Source organism: Leopardus geoffroyi, chromosome D1 (assembly GCF_018350155.1).
Source record: "Leopardus geoffroyi isolate Oge1 chromosome D1, O.geoffroyi_Oge1_pat1.0, whole genome shotgun sequence".
NCBI classification, from domain to species: domain Eukaryota; kingdom Metazoa; phylum Chordata; class Mammalia; order Carnivora; family Felidae; genus Leopardus; species Leopardus geoffroyi.
The window spans coordinates 40,189,727-40,209,913 of NC_059329.1; positions in this window are offsets into that span (position 1 = coordinate 40,189,727).

A 20,187-nucleotide genomic window follows, 5' to 3' on the forward strand; every position below is an offset into this window, starting at 1 on the left:
CTTGAGATGGGGAGACTATCCTGGATTATCTAGGTTTGCCCAGTGCAATCACAGGAATCCTTACAGGAGGCAGGCAGGAAGATAAAGTGGGAGAAGTCAATGTGGATACAGAAGGAGAGATTGGAGTGAGGTACCCATGAGCCAAGGCAGTCTCTAGAAGCTGGAGGAGGGGCGCTTGGGTGGCTCAGTCAGTTAAGTGTCCGACTTAGGCTCAAGTCATGATCTCAAGGTACGCGAGTTCAAGCCCTGCATCAGGCTCTGTGCTGACGGCTCAGAGCTTGGAGCCTGCTTTAGATTCTACATCACCCTCTCTTTCTGCCCCTTCCCCCACTTGTGCACACTCTCTCTCTCTCTCTCTCTCTCTCTCTCTCAAAAATAAATAAACATAAAAAAATATTTAGAAGCTGGAAGAGGCAAGAAGTAGACTCTCCTGGAGCCTCCAGAAGGAACCAGCCCGGCTGACAGATTAATTTTAGTCCAGTGAAACTGATTTTAGATTTCTGGCTTCCAGAACCATGAAAGAACAAGCTGTAATTTATTAAAGCAGCATTTGGAAATTAACACAAGTTTCTGTTTCTTAGTTTGTAATATACTACTGGTAGCAAGGCTAATAGAAGCTTCGATGCTAGTTTTAAAAGAGATAATATATATGAAAGTGTTTTTAAAACCCTAAAGCTATGGGTCTTGGACCTTAGTGGTATAAGGATCATTTTTGAGAGCTTAATAAAACTGAGATTCTGGGGGGTACCTGGCTGGCTCAGTTGGTAGAGCACACCACTCTTGATCCTGGGGTTGCAGGTTCGAGCTCCACATGGGTGTAGGGATTACTTAAAAAATATATTTAAAAATAAAATAAAATAAAATAAAATAAGAAATATTTCTACTCCAGACATCCTGATATGATATGTCTGGGTTTAGGCTCATGAATCTGTATTTCCCACAATCACCTGAAACTTTTTGACTTAGGTAGTCCATGGACCACACCTACAGGCGTTGTCCTAACGTGGGATTATTGATTAAAATTCAAGCCCCCTGGTGGACAAGTGGAGGAGATTTGGGGGCCAAAGGAAGCAAAAGTCTAAATCACCCTACAAAGAGTCTCCCACAAATCAGCATATCTTTGCAGGTGCCCTCAAATGGGGTTGGTATGTATCACGTAAGCAGTGGCATCTATAAAATAATGATGAGAGCACTGGGTGTGATAGGTAAGTAATCAATCACTGAATTCTACTCCTGAAACCAATACTGCACTGTATGTTAACTGAAATTTAAATAAACAAAATAATGATGATTTTCCGTCCCGTGGCAGGATGTGGCAGCAGTGGGCACAGGTTGTGGTCACCAGGTCATGATTCTCCCATGCCATACGGCCTGTCTCTGGGGCAGCTTGTCTGCCCTGCATGCTCAGAACACTCTGGTACTTCCTCACTGAGGACAACTGACCCAAATGCATTTTATCTAGAAAAGCAATGCCCAGGGACGCCTGGGTGGCTCAGTCGGTTAAGCGTCCGACTTCGGCTCAGGTCACGATCTCACGGTTTGTGGGTTCGAGCCCCACGTCAGGCTCTGTGCTGGCAGCTCAGAATCTGGGGCCTGCTTCAGATTCTGTGTCTCTGTCTCTCTCTGCCCCTCCCCCACTTGTGCTCTGTCTCTGTCTCTCAAAAATAACTAAATGTAAAAAAAAAAAAAAAAAAAAAAAAAGGCAATGCCCAGAGGAGAGGACAGATATTTGAAATCAACCACTGTTGAGGTCTGATTTCTTTAATTTTTTTTTGTTTTTTGAGAGAGAGAGTGTGAGCAGGGGAAGGGCAGAGAGAAAGGGAGACAGGATCTGAAGCGGGCTCCATGCTGACAGCAGCGAGCCTGATGCTGGGCTCGAACTGATGAACCAGGAGATCATGATCTGAGCCTAAGTCAGACGCACAACAGACTGAGCCACCCATGTGCCCTGGGGTCTTCTTTTGTACGAGGCACTAAGTTTCTGTTCTGAAGGAACTCACAATGAGTTGGGGGCACAGACATGTAGCCACCACAGGGGCATGGGCCAAGAGTCAAGAAGACTAGAAGACTCTGCCAGTAGAGGAGTAAGAATTGCCAACACTTAAAGTGCTGCTAATAACTTATCAGTGAGTGCTTAGTGCCTAGACCAATGGCTTGTACATTTCGTTAACTATTCCTGTCTTTCATAGTGTTGTTACGTTAGCCCATAGGGGACAACTAATTCTGCTTGGGGACAAAGTGATGGCTAATTTTATGTGTCAACTTGACTGAACCACGGGTGCCCAGATATTCGGTCAAACATGATTTGGGGTGTTTCTGTGAGGGTGTTTTTTGGATAAATTTACCATTTAAATTGATAGACTGAGCCAAGTGGATTGCTTTCTTTAATGTGGATGGGCCCCCTCTAATCAATTGTAGGTCTAAATAGAACAAAAAAGTTGACTTTCCCCAGAATAAGAGGGGATTCCTCCCGCTTGACTGCCTTTGAACTCAGATATTGATTTTTTTTTCTTGTCTTCTGGCTCACATGGTAGAGGAGGTCACTTTTCAGAGGTTTTGAAATCATTTCTAAATATTCTACTTTATAATTATAAATTATAACTTCTTCTGTCATTTATTCATTCATTTCAACCTATACTTAGGGTTCAGATGAATTTAGTGAATGATTATTGTGTGAATTTAGTGAATGATTATTGTGTGGCAGGCACTTTGCTAGGCATAGAAGTGGGATTTAAGAATAAGACATCAGGGGTGTCTGGGTGGCTCAGTCGGTTAAGCGGCAGACTTCGGCTCAGGTCATGATCTCACGGTCCATGAGTTCGAGCCCTGTGTCGGGCTCTGTGCTGACAGCTCAGAGCCTGGAGCCTGTTTCAGATTCTGTGTCTCCCTCTCTCTGACTCTTCCGTTCATGCTCTGTGTCTCTCTGTCTCAAAAATAAGTAAATGTTAAGAAAAAATTTTAAAAAGAAAAAAAAGAATAAGACATCGGCCTTGACCCTCCAGTGAGAAAGTCAGGCTTGCAGGCAAAACACTGCAGAGCAATGTCGTATGTACGGATGATCTTTTGAAAGTGGCAGTCCCATTCCTATTAAATAAAAATGTGCTGTCTGGTTAGGATTGCCAGATAAAATATTGCATGGAATATGCAATTAATTGTTGTTTATCTGAAATTCAAAGTCGCTTGGGCATCCTGTGTTTTTAATCACTAGATCTGGCAACTTTATGTCCCTGTACATCCAGAACAGTATAGACATAGGAAGACATGGACCCCCTTAGGCTCAAAAGGGAGGATGCCCTTCTCTTCTCTTCTCTTCTCTTCTCTTCTCTTCTCTTCTCTTCTCTTCTTTTCTTCTCCATTATTCCCCTCTCCACTGGCCAGCCCCTACCCTCAGGGACTTCCACTGCAGACACTGGCTAACAGAGCAAGTCCCCTGTAGAACATTCCAGAAATGGTGTAGGGAGTCCCTGCTGGGACAGAGGGGAGCCACTTTGACTCTGCCTCTGGGGAGTGGAGGGAACCTGCTTGGCCTGACTCTAATTCTGCTTTTCCCAAAGCCCCGCCTGCCTGGATTTGCCGCTTGAGGTACTTTTAGTTAGGTAAGGCCAGGGCCAGGGAAAGACGCAAGCACTCCTCAGTGCTCTTAGAGACAAGACTAAGTGGAGGTTGAAAGCGGGGAATTTGGAATTAGCCAGCCTGCATTTGAGTCGTTGCTGTGTCACTTACTTGCTCTATGAACCTGGACAGATGACTTCACCTTCCTAAGCCTCCGTTTCTTCATTGCTAACGAGGAAGATCGCTCTTCTGCGAGGATTAAATAAAAGGACACAAGGACAGCGCCTGGCATGTAAGGATATCTGCTCCGTAAACGGTGGCTGTTACTAGTGCCTCAGAGTCTCTTTTACATCTAGTGTATTACTGGTTTTTTTGTTCCAAATATGCTGCTGCAAACATTTTGTGCATCTGGCTTTTTTTGTTGTTCAAGTTTTGAATGTGTTTCTTGGAAGGAATGCCTAGGAGTAGTATGATTGGGCCAAAGACTACCAGGGGCACAGAGCATACTGAGCACAGGCTCTGGCGTCAGACCAGCCAGGATGAGATGCCAGCTGCTCTCCTTCCCGGCTGTATGATTCTGAGCAGATTCCCGCACTTCTCTGTGCTGTGGTGTTGTAGAATTTAAATCAGTGTTAGTCGTTATGGTGAACGTGTGATTGGTCTTCGTGCGTACTGGCAGGTTACCTTCTAAAACTATAATAATTTGATTATTATATTAACTATCCCATCAGACTAAGAGCAGATCTTATTCTTCTTTGTGTCTATCATTTTTTTAAAAGTGTTTTTATATTTTCTGCTTTCTTTTATTTTTGTTTTTCATATATTTATTGGTTTTTTTTTTTGTCATATCTGTCTTTTCCATTATAAAATTGTCTGTTGCTTCCAGACTCAAAAGTTACATTCCATTTGCCTCTAAATGACTCTAACTTGGCACTTGAGGAAGCACATGGGGAAGATATTTTGGGAACAGGAAGCCTTTTTAGTACCCTTTATTTAGCACAAGTGATGAGAAATTTGAGGGGAATAGCAGGAACCAGGGACTCTGAGAATCGCAGTCAGATTGGCTTCGCATCTGAGGTGGAATTATTCATGTAGTAGAGGGCTAGGCGAAAAGTGGAAAGAACATCAGATCCAAAATCAGCACATCTTTTTGTTAACAGTATGATCTCTGGCAGGTGGACAGAATGTCTTCTGGTTTAGTTCAAGTCATTTTCAGACAAGCTTTTAAAATTTTGCCTGCCGACTCACAGGCTGTCATCAGATCAGGGACCCTGTAGAGAAGACACCTAAAAAAGATAAGGGGTGTTATTGGAATTTGGGCGATATGGACAAACAGGAATAAGCAGAAATGGGACCAGCTGCCTAATGGCACACAGTTTCACTCCTGGCTCTAGAATACACCATCCTTGTATTCTTATGGGCAGACATTCTTATTTTTGAGGTGAATGGGAACAGATGGCATGATCTTTCCAGGACTAGTGTCTTACACCATGAGGCACTGCAAAAGGAAGAAGGTCTGTGTCTTAGGGTATGCCCTAAGCAGGATGGATGTGACAAGAAGACTGCTGAGTTTTAGTGGAGCCCTCCTCCTGTGCACCCCCCAGCTACAGTCCACCGGGTTGGGGGGCTGCCCATGGGTCCCTGCCTTGCACCTCTGCAACATCCTGATTACAGGCACAAGTACCCTCGTTCGTTCTCCTTGGTTTATTTTCTCCTCATACCCAACCGAAGAGCAAAGGTCTGATTTTTACTGGCTCACAGTTTCTGTCGGGAAGACAAGGTGAATGAAACACATCACTTTCCTGGGCCGACTATCTGCTTCTTAATAGAGTCTTAAGCCTAAACGTACTTGCTGTCTGAATTCTAAACACGACAGCACGCATACACCCCTCTTTCTAGGGGTAATGGACAAAATAATGGTAGGAACAGGAAAATTCCCAAACGTACACTGACCTCTGTTTTACCTTTCCTCATTCTCCAGGGTTAGATGATCACAAATAAAATGTAAAGAAATCGTCTATAGAGCAAGTTTGTTAGCTTCTTGCAATCTCAATTTCCCCGTCTGTAAAACGGGAATAATATCAATGCTTATCTCCATCCACCAGGGCTGCTGTAAGTGTTAAATTAAGTAAGATAATGCAGAGAACATTGTTTCGTAAGCCACTAAAGGGCTTACAATTATTAGTTACTGTTTTTATTAGCTTCAAAATGTAAACCATAATTCCCTCAGTACTAATGGAAACAATAAAAAGACAGACATTCGGGAACGTATTAAGGATGATAACAGCCAGAGCAATTTACTAATGTTCATCAAATGCAAATAAAAAGTGTGTATTTAAATGTAAATTCTATTAATTTTTTGTGTTCTAAATCATTGATTTCTTTTAAAATTTTTATTAATTCCTTCCTTATGTTTCCTTTAAGCTTGTTCTGCTGTTCTCTTCTTCTAACTTCTTGGGTTGAATGCTTAATTTACCTGTTTCCATTTATCATTACTTAACAATGAAATAATTGAAAAGCACAAATCTGCCTGTGGTGTAACTTTGGCCGTATCTCAAGTGTTTGATATACAGCATTATATCTGCTATTTTCTAAGTGGTAAGTACGTTTGAGTTCTCCTTTGATCAAAGTTTTTGGAGAAGTTTTAAAATTTTCAGGATGTTAGATTTTTTTGGTCCACACTTGTGTCAATAATTTCTACCTCTACTGTATGCTGATCAAAGAATATGGATGACAAATTTTCTGTTTATTTTTATTCTGGGAATTTATTAAGATTTTCTTTGTGGTTTACTAGATGATCGATTTCTGTCAATACTCTAAACACATGAAAAGGAAAAGTGTGAAATTCTAATAAATTCTACATATATTTATTAAATATTTCATTAGTTAAATTATTTAGATTTTTCAAATGGGTGATCCCTGGACTAGCTTCAGGAGATCTGTGTGTGCTTTTTCTTTTCTCATTTTCTTCCTTTCTTTCTTTCTTTCCTTCTTTCTTCTTTCTTTCTTTCCCTTTTTATAGAGGGTAAGGCTCACCATTGTTTCAGGTTCTCAAAGACTCCCGAAATATTAAGAAACTCTGTTGTATACTCTAACTGACCTGTGAAGGACTAAGAAAAGGAAGTTAAACTACTGAATATAACTTAAAATCAACATTAAAAACTATACTGAAACAAAAATTATAATTATTGTATTATTATAAAGGATTCCTGACAAACAGTCATATTGATATTTACTATTTATTTACCCTGTGAATAGTGCTAAGTGGCCTCCGCTTATTTTATTCCAGGCCTCTCTGCCATCCTATGATGGCAGAAAACGGCCAAGTCACTTAGTCAAAATTTATCAAATCTGGAACTAGTTGGTCACATATATTCTGTTTTCCCTATGAATTTTGTCCTGGGTCTCTTGCAATTTCCTCTGATGAATTCTCTGTCTCTTCTCTGAATACTTCTCAGTTGATACTCTAAGGAGACAGTCCCATTTTGGAAAGCTAATCATGTCTTTAAGGTGACTCAGTTCAAAGTCACATACTTCCTCAAGTGAGGCAGGAAAATAAATGCATGAGATGAGAAGGACAACCACTTAAAAACTGACAGCCAAATTACAGACGCATTTGGAACAGGAAGTGCCGTGCATTTTCAAATGACGTATGTGAAGAATTTAAAGTCTACCTTAAAAGGAAAACTGAAGAAGTACTAAAAGGAATAGGGAGGATCAAAATTATAACCTCTGCTCTACAAAAGTCCCTATACCTAATCCTCAAAATTATTCGGAATTCACAGGGCTGACTTATCCATTAGGTACATAGTACGTTGTTACTAGGCACAAATGGCCCATGATGCTTTCAGGGCTCATAAAGATGTCTTAATTTTAATGTCTTTTAAAGTCAGGGGAAAATGATGATGATGATGATGATGATAATAGATATATAATAATGAATCCAGCCCAGATTATATTTGCCTTTATACCAAGGCAGTCATAATACATATATATGCTTATAAAATTATATGTGTGTGTGTGTGTGTGTGTGTGTGTGTGTGTGTATAATATTTTATGGAAGAAGGGACCCATGAAGGCAAAAGTACCTACAGCCCATGAAAATCATAACGGGGTTGTGTTAATTATTATCTATTTAATGTGGTGACCGGTCAGTATCCAAGCAGATGCCTTGTGCGGGTTGCCTGATGATGTGTGTTTATGCATAGTTTTGAGGCATTGTTTAGAATAGATGATATTCTCTTAGTAGAATGCAGATTGATGCTATGTTTCCTTTTCATGTCTGGGCTGCTTCTGTTTGCTTCACTCTGGCTCTTTCTACCTGTGAACTTCTTGCACATGGCCCAATAGTCTCTAGCCCCAAATATGCATCAGATTTACCACCGATGTTGGGTTGTCGTGCATCTGAATTCAAATTCTGTTGGAGCTTCCTCTAGTTAAGTGTTCAACATAGATGAAATTAGCTGTAACTAATCTTTCCCCTCTTGTTCTTCCCCCCACACTTCTGCATGCCCCTCAATACCCATTGTAGGTATGGCTGGCCCTTCTGCAAACTCAGTTGTGGCAGCTAATAAAATGTCTTCTACGATATAGTTTTACTATGGCTCAATTACACGGAGCAGAAAACAATCACAGGAAGATGAACCCCGAAGTAAGTAGTGGTCTTACTCCAATTACATTATTATAATTTCTCATGCCCTTGATTGTCATTTTGCCACGTATTCAACACATGGGGAACTGAAGGGTCCTCCCCAGGAAATGTCATTTGCCGAGACGGTCCAATCTAGGAAGGTCTCAGAGAAGAGCCACATTGCATAATGAGGCAGGACTCCTGCCTTGAGATTAAGCCATTCTTTGAAGATGAACAGATACCCTGCTGAGTCTCTTTTTTTGCTGGAGAAGTGACCTAAGTATCCACATCACATACACTTCCTGTCACTTGGAGATTGTAATAAGCCTTCTTCATTAATGATTATGTATTAAGAACATTTGAGTAGATGTGACTTTAATAGCAAGTTGAATTTTATGTAATTATCATGGTGTCACACACCTTTATCCATTTGTAGAATTTCAATACTCAAGAAGCACCATATTGTTTCACTATAAAGAAGCATGATCGGTGCATAGCAATCTGGTATTACTAAGACATATATTGTCTAGCTCCGATGAGATGAACTCTGAGATACAAAAAACCTTTATCTGTCACATTTCCCATTTATATGTATGACTCCTATTTAAAGTGAAGAACAGGAAAGGTTAGGTCTTTTTTCGTAAGAAGAAAGCTTTGAGTAAAAAAACACTTTTTCTCTTTTAATATTATCTTACTAATAGAGAAATAGGAAAATTTCTGTTATGGATATTGTATCAGCCAGGATTACGTTTTCTACTCAGGAACTTTAAGAGATTGGGATTTATTAAAGGATATTTTATGGTTTATTGCACCATAGGGAGGTGAAGGATTGCCCCCTGGGCTGAACTTCCAGGAACGATTTCCCAAAACCAGCTGTGAATCTGGGTCCGGGGAGCAGTTGCCTCTGCAATGGTCAAGAGGCTTCAGATTTAGGAAGCTGACATAGCAGCTGCCTGCTTCTCTGCTAATGACAGTCTCCACACGGACCCCAACAGTGTGACGTCTTGTCTCTCTTCCCATGTGGCTTAGTTCTAAATCAAAGCCTCATTTGACTATACTTGATTTGTGAAGCTCTAGTGCAAGGAAGTCCAAGGACTATAGTTTTTAGCTTTCTGGCCTCCGCCTGCTGAAAAGGGTCCAGAATGGGGTGTGATGGACCAATTTAGAGCATGTACTCTGGGAATACAGTGGGGAAGATAACATACTGAAAATTCGAGTAACATTGCAGGAATAAATCAGATATGGTCATCATCTTTTGGGTTTATCGTTTTCCCCTTTCAGGGTTGGAATTGTATTAATCATAATCTTTGGTTCATGATACACTCACATCAGTGATTTACTATGGATCCCAAACTACTTAATAATATAACAACCATCAGAGACCCACTCACCACCAGCATAAGCTAGGTCCATGACAACAGCCTACATCTAACCAAACATCTCCTGACACTCCCCTATCCCAGGAACTCATCACCTGCATTTTGTGTTTCATTGTATCTATCTGTATCCCCACAAAATACCTTTTCAAACAATGTTTTAGTAGTTTCTATACTCTTACACAATCCTATAGTTCTTCCTTTTTTCATCGAATGTTCTGTTGCCAAATTCATCCGTATATTTGCATGTCACTATAGTTCATTTCAACTGTTGTGTTCTATTGCTGAAGTGACAATATTCCATCACATAAATACTCATCCATTTTTCTCTTAAAGGGTATTTGGGCTGCTTCAGAGTTTTGATACAGTGAAGAACGCCGCTGTAAACATTCTTTCAAAGGTATAAGAGTTTTTGGGGGGTGTCTACCAAAAATAGAATTACTGGATCATAAGAATTTTTAAGTTTGGTTTGGAGTTGTATATGGTGAAGGTCATCAAAAATGTACAATTTTGGCCAAGTCTGGTTTAAAAGTAATAAGCTAGCATGATCATCACAAGCATATAAAGTATAGGACACAGGGGTTTTTCTCAAAAAGCCTTTGTTCCATTTGAAGAAATAATTAAAATTTATCTTTGGCATTTTTTAAACCTGCTTCTCTTCTGGCATACCTCTTACCCTAGGAACCCACCTCACCTTTCCGGTTGGGATTGTCAGCTAATAGAAGTTCCTTGATATTCAAGAATCATCCTTCTTAGATCACAGCTTCAGGACGATGATCCCTCTAACATTTATCCAAAACCCCTTCAGGACAAATGATCCCTCTAACATTTGTCCAAAACCCCTAAGTCTCTTAGCGTTTGAAGCACACAGCTCTTCTGCCACACTGAAGAGAAATCTCAGGGTTCCAACTACATTAGCAGGAAGTTGATAAGGACATAGAGTGTCCATTAAACCCAGCTTGATTTAGTGTAACATAATTATCAGACTGTGATCAGACATTTGATTTACATCAAGCTGCCTAAGCTGTAGAGAGAACCCTTACATTTCACATCTGTCACAGGATCAGTTCCCCTGGAAAGAGACTCTAAGATTTATGTGCATGTGGTTTACAGGGAGGACTCTCAGTTACAGCAGCTGTCAGCAAATGAGGAAAGCCGGATCAAACAAAGGAGGTTAAACTGTAATGCAGTTGCAACAGAGGCTTAGCTGATTATCTGGGAAGTTCTAGCACTGAGATGGCCTCTTAGAGATATCCTGTTTGAGCAAGGGGCCTAACACCTTGATTCCCCATATAGACTAGGACAAAAGCTGTCCCCAGGAAGAGGGCATAACCTTGAGTGAGACAGCTCCCTTTGACCAGAGATGATTCCTGGGGAAGGCCTTCTGGCAGTGGGGGTGGGGGTGATGGGGGGGGGTGGGGAATGGCTGCTCAGTACTGAAGAGGGGATGTGGGTAGCATATCACAGCATCCACACAAGTCCATCTCTTGTGCTATATGAATCCATTTGCTTCTTATAAATTCACTCCATCTTGGAACAACAACTTGAGGATTCTAGTTGGTTTCTTTTCTTGGGGAAACTGACAAGAGGAAAGCTAGCGGGCCAAACAATAAGCCCCTGAAGCTACAAATGGTCATAGGGCTGCTAGTAATCTTCCTCTAATGCTCATTCTAAATTCCCCACACCCTAGCTAGCACCTCTGCTGGTCTAGGTGGATGGCCTGGTGGGGTGATTCAGATTCTCATTCCTTTGGGGTTTGAATCCCCTGATCAACATGCAATTCTTCAGCCATGGCCACTGTTACAATTAAACAAGAAAATAACAAAACACTATAGTGGTTCACCTGGGTGCTAAACATATTCTTTCTTGTTCCTATTGTATAATAACAGTCCTCTCTCCTCCTAATAATAAGGGTCAATTGCCGCTGGCAGGTTGGTGACTCCTTTCCTTGCCTACTGGCCTGGGAAAAACCCCAAAGAGATTAGATAGATAACAGTCATAGCTTAAAGTTTAATGGGACCTTTACTTGTCCCTTGATAGAAACAGTCTACACTTGGGAATCAGAACTTCTAGCCTTGCTAAGCCTTATGGAGATAGAAGCACAAATTTCCCAAGTGGGCTAATGAGGGTGATGATATGTGAGACTACCTCTACTCCCACTCCTTAGTTCCTGGACCCACATAGCTTACATATTGGGAACACGGCACCTTATAATGATCATTGCTTTAGGATATATATTGGGCTCTAAAGGATGTGCCTTATATTCATCACACATCATCTCCATTCTGGTGTCCTAATTATGCCTCCCAAGAGCAGTTACACTGCTCTATCAGGCTAACATCTTCTGGGTGGTACAATATAAAATAGGATTAATGGCTTCTGGTATGAACCCCTTGCTGTAAGTGGGTCCCTTGGTCAACTGCAATATTATGTGGGATCCCATGTCAACAGATCAGTTATTCCATGAGCCCTCAGATAGTGTTGGATGAAGTCATGCAGGCAGGAAACAAAAACCCATAGCCAGAATACATGTCAATTCTAGTCAAGATGAAATGCCAGGGTCAAAGAGGTCCCATGTAGTTATTTGGCCATCAAATGGAAGGTTAATTTCTTCTGAGAACAGTATAATATTGAGAGCTCAGTCCTCATCTCTATTGCTGGCAGATTATACACTTCACAACAACAGTTCTATTGGTATTGGAGAGTGGGAACCCATGTTATAGGGCCCATGCGTAGCCTTATTCCTTGAAAGCATAGCTTCTCTGGTCATGCACCCATTGTGTTAGTATTGGGCTGGCCAAGTCATTCTGCCTACTTGGTGGTTTAGTGCCTCTTCCATGGTGAATGCTCGCTCTCCGGTGTGAATTAACACATCACACAAACATCTTCACACTTTGTGCCCACTCCCTAAGACATATACATGCCTCTTTCCCACTTCTTCTGGGCTGTGATCTTCTAATTTCTCTCCTTCCTATGTCTCTTACCAAGCAACCAAGACATTTACCTTAGCCCATGAGTATGTGCATGCGCATGCACACACACACACACACACACACACACACACACATTTAATTAAGGACAATTCTCTTTCTATACTAAGTGTATGACAATGACATTTTCTGAAACTTTGCTCTTTGGGAGGATTTCCCTTCACTGGTGTCTTTTATGGCCATTCTTGATGGGGGCTGCAGGGCAATAAGAGTCTAATTTCAGCTTCACCCATATATTGGGTTTGCTTACCAATAAACCAAGCTAATCCTATTTGTCCTTTCATCCACAGGTCGTAATAGACCCACCTTGGTGTAAACTAAAGGAGAGGCACCAGTGCAATAGTGGTGGATGGCATGGGAGTCTGAATGACCTGATTATTCAGTTTACTTGTGCCCACTGGCTCTGCTCATGCTGGTCCCAGATATACCACTTCCATCTCTCGGGGTATTGCTTCTGGAGCTGCCACACTTCATGACTTGATGACACTGGCAGAATTCTGCTCACGATAGACAGTTTTGGTCACATCAACACTTTCATCTTATGGCCAGGCTCTATCGTGGCTCATTTTCAAATAATGTATAGTTCTCTGGCATGCCTTGCCCCAGAACCCTGGTGCTGTTTGTTGTAATTTTCCTACGGAGGCTTGTCATAAACCTCACATGGCCTCTCTATGACCAGATACATCAAAATCCCTAAGATCTGCCATGTCGTATGGCTCAAGTTGTAGGGCTTCTTGTCTCACAAACTGAACAGCTGCAAAGCCATTTCCCACTCTAGTCTCCATTCAGAGCTGGCAGCCTTCCGTGTTAAGTGACAAATAGGTTAGAGCAATATTGTCAAGTATGGAAGCTGTTGCCTTCAGAATCTGAGGAAGTCCTCCGGGCATTGCTCTTCTTTCTCAACAGTGGGAGGCACAAGAAATAATTTGTGCTTCACTTTGGAGGGGTTGTGCCAGCATGGCCCACACCACTGGACTCCTAAAAACTTGACTGATATGAGTCCTTGAATCTTTGAAGAGTTTATCTTACTCCCTGGTGAAAATTTGTCTCTCCAAGTCTTCCAGAGTTTCTGATGTACCATTACTGGCTTATCTGGTTCAATAAACATGATTATCATAGATGTGGTAAAGTAATATGATGTACCATGAAATATCTAGATCATTTTAGTCCATTCAGACTATATTATGACTGAAGGTGGTAGAGTTAACATAGCTCTGTGGCAAGACTGTAAATGTTTAGTTATCTATCCCACCTGAATTTCAGCTGATCTTATTTCATGTTGGAGGTGGAAAAGAAAGCGTTCACTAGATCAACATCCATTTACCATGTACCTGATACCGTGTTAATCTTTTCTAGCACAGATACTATAACTAACACAGCAGCTGAAACTGGGACTACTGTTTGGTTGTGTTTGTCATAGTCCATTTTCATCCTTTAGCATCTGGTTGTTTTTTATAGGGACCAGACTAATGAATTAAATGAATAAGGAGGGGTGTCTTGATGGCTCAGTAGGTTAAGTGTCTGACTCTTAATTTCAGCTCAGGTCATGATCTTGTGGTTGTAAGATTGAGCCTTGCATCAGGCTCTGCACTGGGTATGGAGCCGGCTTGGGATTCTCTCTTTCTTCCTCTCTCTCCTACCCCTCCCCCACTCTTTCTCTCTCAAAATAAATAAACTTAAAAAAAATTTTTTTTAAATAAATGAATAAGGATACGATAGGGACTACCAGCTCTATATTCTGAAAGTCTTTAAGGGTAGTGTTAATCTCTGCCATTCCCTCCATGAAGTGATATTGTTTTGATTTTATAGTCTTGTCTGAGAAGAATGGAAGTTTCAGAGGATACCATTTGACTTTCTCCACTACAAAAGATATTACCCTAAAGGCAAAAGAACAAATATGAAGATTTAGCCGTTTACCAAGATGTCCATGAAAACTGTAACATGGGTACTGGAGAAATGATTACGGGATTACTGGGTGGGTCCACGGAGCCACTGAACACACAATGAACTAGGACATAGATCATTACTCCATTTATTACTTGACCTCCACATAACCCCACTTCTATAAAGGGGCCATTATGACATAGTTGCAAAAAGACTTCAGTTGATCATACAGGGATCAATGTCAACTTGGAATCAGTGTCCACCAGTCCTTCAAATGTCTGGATATTCTCCTTCCAATATATGGTAGCCTGAATAAATGGCTGTAGATCCCTTTGGGGGAAGAATCAGGGGAATCACTGCTCCCATACACTTGCCATAATGTTGCAAGTTCCTTACTTATTGGAACTTGGCCTCTCCTTTCACTGATGGCTTTCTAGACTGAAAGTTGACTCAGATAAGACAAAGGGAGAAACCTAATGGAAATTCATCATACCAGAGACCTCAGTCAACCCCAGTGGGAGCTCTGAACTGCAATGACTCATCAGAGATAATCCGAATCAAAGCAAGGAGCTGAGCCTTTGTACCTTCATACCAACTATCATCGGATGCAGGCTACCCCTCAGGAAGGGCTGTATATTTGGGTAAGACAACTACTACCCTCATTTGAGGGCCATTTCTGGACAGGGCCTCACTTGTAAGCTCTTCACTGGCAACACTCCTCAAAGCTGAAAAAGTGAGTTCCTTGACTTCGAAGGGGACATCTGGGTGTTGTCTCATGGCACCACTACAATACTGAAAGTACCTTCTCTGAAGTTACTTAAGCGCTATCTGAAAATTCTCTCCTCTGAATCCAGGCTAGCACTTCATTAGTAAGCCCTTAGTGTATTAGCTGTCTTCTCTTACCTCAAAATGTGTTCCACAGAACACTGATATTATGAGATGCCTACCAAAAAGAATTCCATAGTCAAAGGAATTTGGTGAATATGACCTAATTTATCACACTCTGGCAGGTTCACAAAGCACACTAACATGTTAGAATTTCTGAGATGACTTAAGTGCAACAAATTGATTCCTAAAGTTAGTATTTTCAAAACTTTCCTTCTTTTAACAGTTTGTGGAACTAGAATTCTAGAAAAAAACCTTTTGCTGAAGATCTTTCAGTGTTTGAAGAAATTCCTCTTGGCTTCATTTCTCAAGGATTTTTCTTTTTCTTTCCTTATTTTTTATTTTAATTGCAGTGTAGTTAACATACAGTGTTATACTAGTTTTAGGTGTACAATATAGTGTTTCAGCAATCCATACATCACCCGGTGCTCATCACAGGTGCACCCTTTAATCCCCATCACTTATTTCACCCATCCCCCTGCCCACCTCCCCTCTGGTAACCATCTCTGTGTGTTCTCTATAGTTAAGAGTCTGTTTCTTGGTTTGCCTCTCTATTTATCCCCCTCTCTTTGCTCGTTTAGTTTGTTTCTTTAATTCCACATGTGTGAAGTCCTGTGGTATTTGTATTTTTCTGACTGACTTATTTTGCTTTGTGTAATACTCTCAAGGATTTTTCTAATTGATTGTCCTTTAAGCAGGTAATGAATGTATGCCTTTCTTTCCATTCCCACTGCCTTAAGCTTGGCCAAAATCACTATGATCCTGCAAACCTAGACTATTGCAATCGTCTCCTACCAGTGACCTTCCCTCAAGTTTCTCTCACTTTCCATCTTTTACACAGACCTGAGCAAAATCAATGGTCTAGAACTGTACTAAGTAACCACTAGCCACGTGAGGGAGATAAAACATGCACAGATGAAGCAACTTGAATTAACTAGAAAATAATACATCAACCAAATCGTGTACTTAAAATAGTCTATCAGTAGTGTGATTCAAACTGAATATAAAATGCAGATGAAAAAGAGCTCTTTGTTCTTCAGCATTGTGTACACAATTTCAAAGCTAAAGGTCAGGAGACTGTTTAATGATGATTGGGCTGCTTCGCCCAATAATTCATCCAGATGGAGGCTTAAGAAATATTTTCTCAATTCTAAAATAGTAACACTTACAAAGCTGAATCCCGTTCTCCTGATTGATCAATGGCCAAGGAATAATCAGGGGGGCAAAGTCAGATTTCTTTTAACAGAATTACCTGGAATGATAATGATCTAAATAAAAGTCACATGAAGTAAACATCAAAGCTAAAAAAATTACTCTCTCCGTTTCCTTTATTTTGGGAATGTACTTACCAGACTCACATAGCTCTCTTGGCCTATGCAAAGAATAATATAAATCCCTGAAAGTCATAAGAAGATGATGGTGCTATTTCTAGAAGATGCAGGTCTCGGTATAAACCATAGTGTTTGGGCTTCCCAAGAGACAAAATTGTCATGTCACTGAAATCTGGGTAAAAGAACTCGGAAATTTAGCTTTAAGAGAAGATATTGAAGGGGAAGAGAAGGCAAAAGGCCTAGTTGCAGCCTGAAGAATGAGGGACTGAGGATTGCAAATGGCTGGCTACAGTTCATTTTACTAATTTATTAATTAAACATTTAGCCCAGGAGATGCAATGTAAGATGAATATAGAGCTGCTGAGTGAGGCAGTAGAGAGTGCTAGGGCTCAGGCTAACTGTAAGTGTGTGCCCCCTCTAAGGAAGGAACCAGTCAGTTGTTGCCAGATGGGATGATTCAGGCTCTGTGTTGGGAGAGCTTCTGATTTATAAGAAAAATATTTGAAATCTGGATTTTTTTTTTATTGGAAACATATCATTTAAAAAATGTTGCAGACACCTGGGTGGCTCAGTTTGTTAAGTGTCCGAATCTTGATCTCAGTTCAGGTCTTGATCTCAGGGTTATGAGTTCAAATCCCACATTGGATTATACTCGGCATGAAGCTTACTTGAAAAATAATGTCCTGGGGAGCAGGACAGGTGGTGGAGGTGAGGGAGAAATATAGTATATTCAACTCTAGAACTATTTTCAGAGCTCAAGCTTTGGACCTTTTTGACTTGCCAACAAAATGCTTGACTGGCTTCCTTTATCAGAGCTACTTGAAGAAACTGATGTTGTGATCAATGAAGACTATTTAAATGAGTCACACAGAAAACAAGCCTCACTATATTATCAGGCTAGATTTAAATATATAATTTGTAGGTGTAAAATCTGCACCTTTGTTATTCAGAGGTGGCATCTTGAGAATAGTTTCCTCCATCAGGAGTTGCCCAGTAGTTTTCTTCATAGACTCAAGGAAAATGAGGCTCGAAACTATCTTTTCCTTTTTTCCAATGCTAGCTCCCTCAAAAATACTCCTTAAGGACACTGACTTCCATCAGTGGACTGAAAAATAATGTTGAAATAGTGGATGCCAAAAGATTCCTGGGTATACACCAAGGGAAGAAATCTTTACAGGTTTAGGTTTTGTCCACCTCATGTTAAAACAACTGTTTTTAGTTAATTCAGTACAGTTCTCTGACATCACATAGGCAACGTCTGCTGTTCTAAAGATTATACTACGTGTGTGTAGGTGTGTATTATATTTTGGTGTGTGTATACGTCATTGTATATGGTCATCCTATAAACACCGTAACTGCCAGCCCATCCCCCACAACACATATACATAAAGACACACATCTTCAGACAGATAAATCAAAACATCATCATGGTTATTTCTGTTAAGTGTTCTTAAATTTTTCTTCTTTTCCTATATCCAAATTTTCTTTAATGATCATGTATATCTATTAAACACTTTTTAAAAATTGTACTCAGGGACTTCTCTTTCAGGCACCAAAGGGTATATCAGTTAGCTTTTTCTCTATACCAAGTCATCCTAAAGCTAATATTTGCTGCCAGTTCTGTGGGTCAGCAGTTTGGACTGGGCTCAGATGAGATAACTTTCTCATTTCCACATGGCAGAGGCTGGGCTCATTCATGCAGCTGGGATCACCTATACATCTGATGAGGGCTATTTGCTAGTAGGGGTGATGGAAGGAATTCAATATCCAGCAAATCAGCTTAGGCCCATTCTTATGATGGTGATCATAGATTTCCCAAGAGTGCCAAGAGAGGGCAAGTCCTTAGGCACAAGTCTTTTTCAAATCTCTATTTGCATTCCTTTTTTTTTTTTTTTTTAATGTTTCATTGGCCAAAGCAAGACACACAGCCATGCCTAGATTCAATGAGAGGAGAAACAGAGTCTATCTCCTGATGGGAAAATTGACAAAGACGCATTGCAAAGGGGCTTACATATGAATGAGAGAAATTTGTGGTGATTGTAGAAATCTTTTCTACTGGATAGGTTATTCACACCAACCTACCTACTGAAAACAATAGAAATGCTGGATATGGTTTTTAAATCTTGTTTAAAATAATTAAAGATCTGGGAGCCTGGGTGGCTCAGTTGGTTGAGCGACCGACTTCGGCTCAGGTCACGATCTCTCGGTCCGTGAGTTCAAGCCCCGCGTCGGGCTCTGGGCTGATGGCTCAGAGCCTGGAGCCTGCTTCCGATTCTGTGTCTCCCTCTCTCTCTGCCCCTCCCCCATTCATGCTGTGTCTCTCTCTGTCTCAAAAATAAATAAATGTTAAAAAAAAATAAAAAAAAAAAGAATTAAAGATCTAACAAGGTTGTATGAAATGATTAGATCAAAATCTGTGAGAAAACAAGAACCCAGACAAGTTTACAAAACATGAAAGCCACTTTTATCTTTTATTTTTATTTTTTGGAGAGGGGGGATAGGAGGGGCAGAGAAAGAGGGGAAGAGAGAACCCCAAGCAGGCTCCAGCTGTCAGCACAGAGCCCGGTGCAGGTCTCCATCTCACAAACGGTGAGATCATGACCTGAGCTGAAATCAAGAGTTGAAGTCGGACATTTTACCGACTGAGCTGCACAGGTGTCCCATGCCACTTTTATCTTAAGGACATTTGGCAATCCATGAAAACTTGAACTTTGCTTTTAATGTATCACAAAGGGGAGGGGGGTGGCAATAAAAGCCCAGAGCCTGTCCCGAGTATGGTATCTAAAGAGACTGCTCCAATATTAAGTTAGAATTCCAAAGGGTTATACCTTCAGAATAAGGGTAAACCAGAGTAAATCCATTCTCATCACTCTTCCTACGGGACTGACGGGCAGGTTGCCTTGGTGCTGATCAGAATGTGCATGTGGGACAGGAACAGGAGGAAACAGTCTCAGATTAATGGACCTTAACATGGTTTTGCAGCCCAAATTAATTATCTCTAGGTGGCACAAAATACCCCAAGACACGAATTTGGTTTAATTTAACTCCAGGCTTGGTGCACTTGGGTGGCTCAGCTGGTTAAGCATCTGACTCTTGACTTCTGCTCAGGTCATGATCTCACAGTCATGAGACTGAGTCCTGGATAGGGCTATGCACCTGCTTAAGATTCTCTCTCTCTCTCTCTCTCTCCCCCTCCCCTGTTCACACACTTTCTCTCTCTCTCTAAAAAAAAATTAATGATAAAATAAAATAAAATAAAATAATTGCAGACTGGTGCATTCCTAGCCATTCTGGAAGCAAGTTCATATCTTCTCTGGTGGAAGACACTATCATTCTAGGTCTCAAAAAACCCCTACAGATAATTTTTCAAGGACAATGACCAGCATAGTGTCATGAATAATCAAGCATCTAAGGAAAGAAGGCTTCTTGAGTTAGATCCAGAAAAAGGAAACAGACCCACAAGGACTTCAGATATTGAAATTATAGAGATAATAAAACAACTATGCTAACTATTTTAAAAGAAATAAAAGACGTGTTTA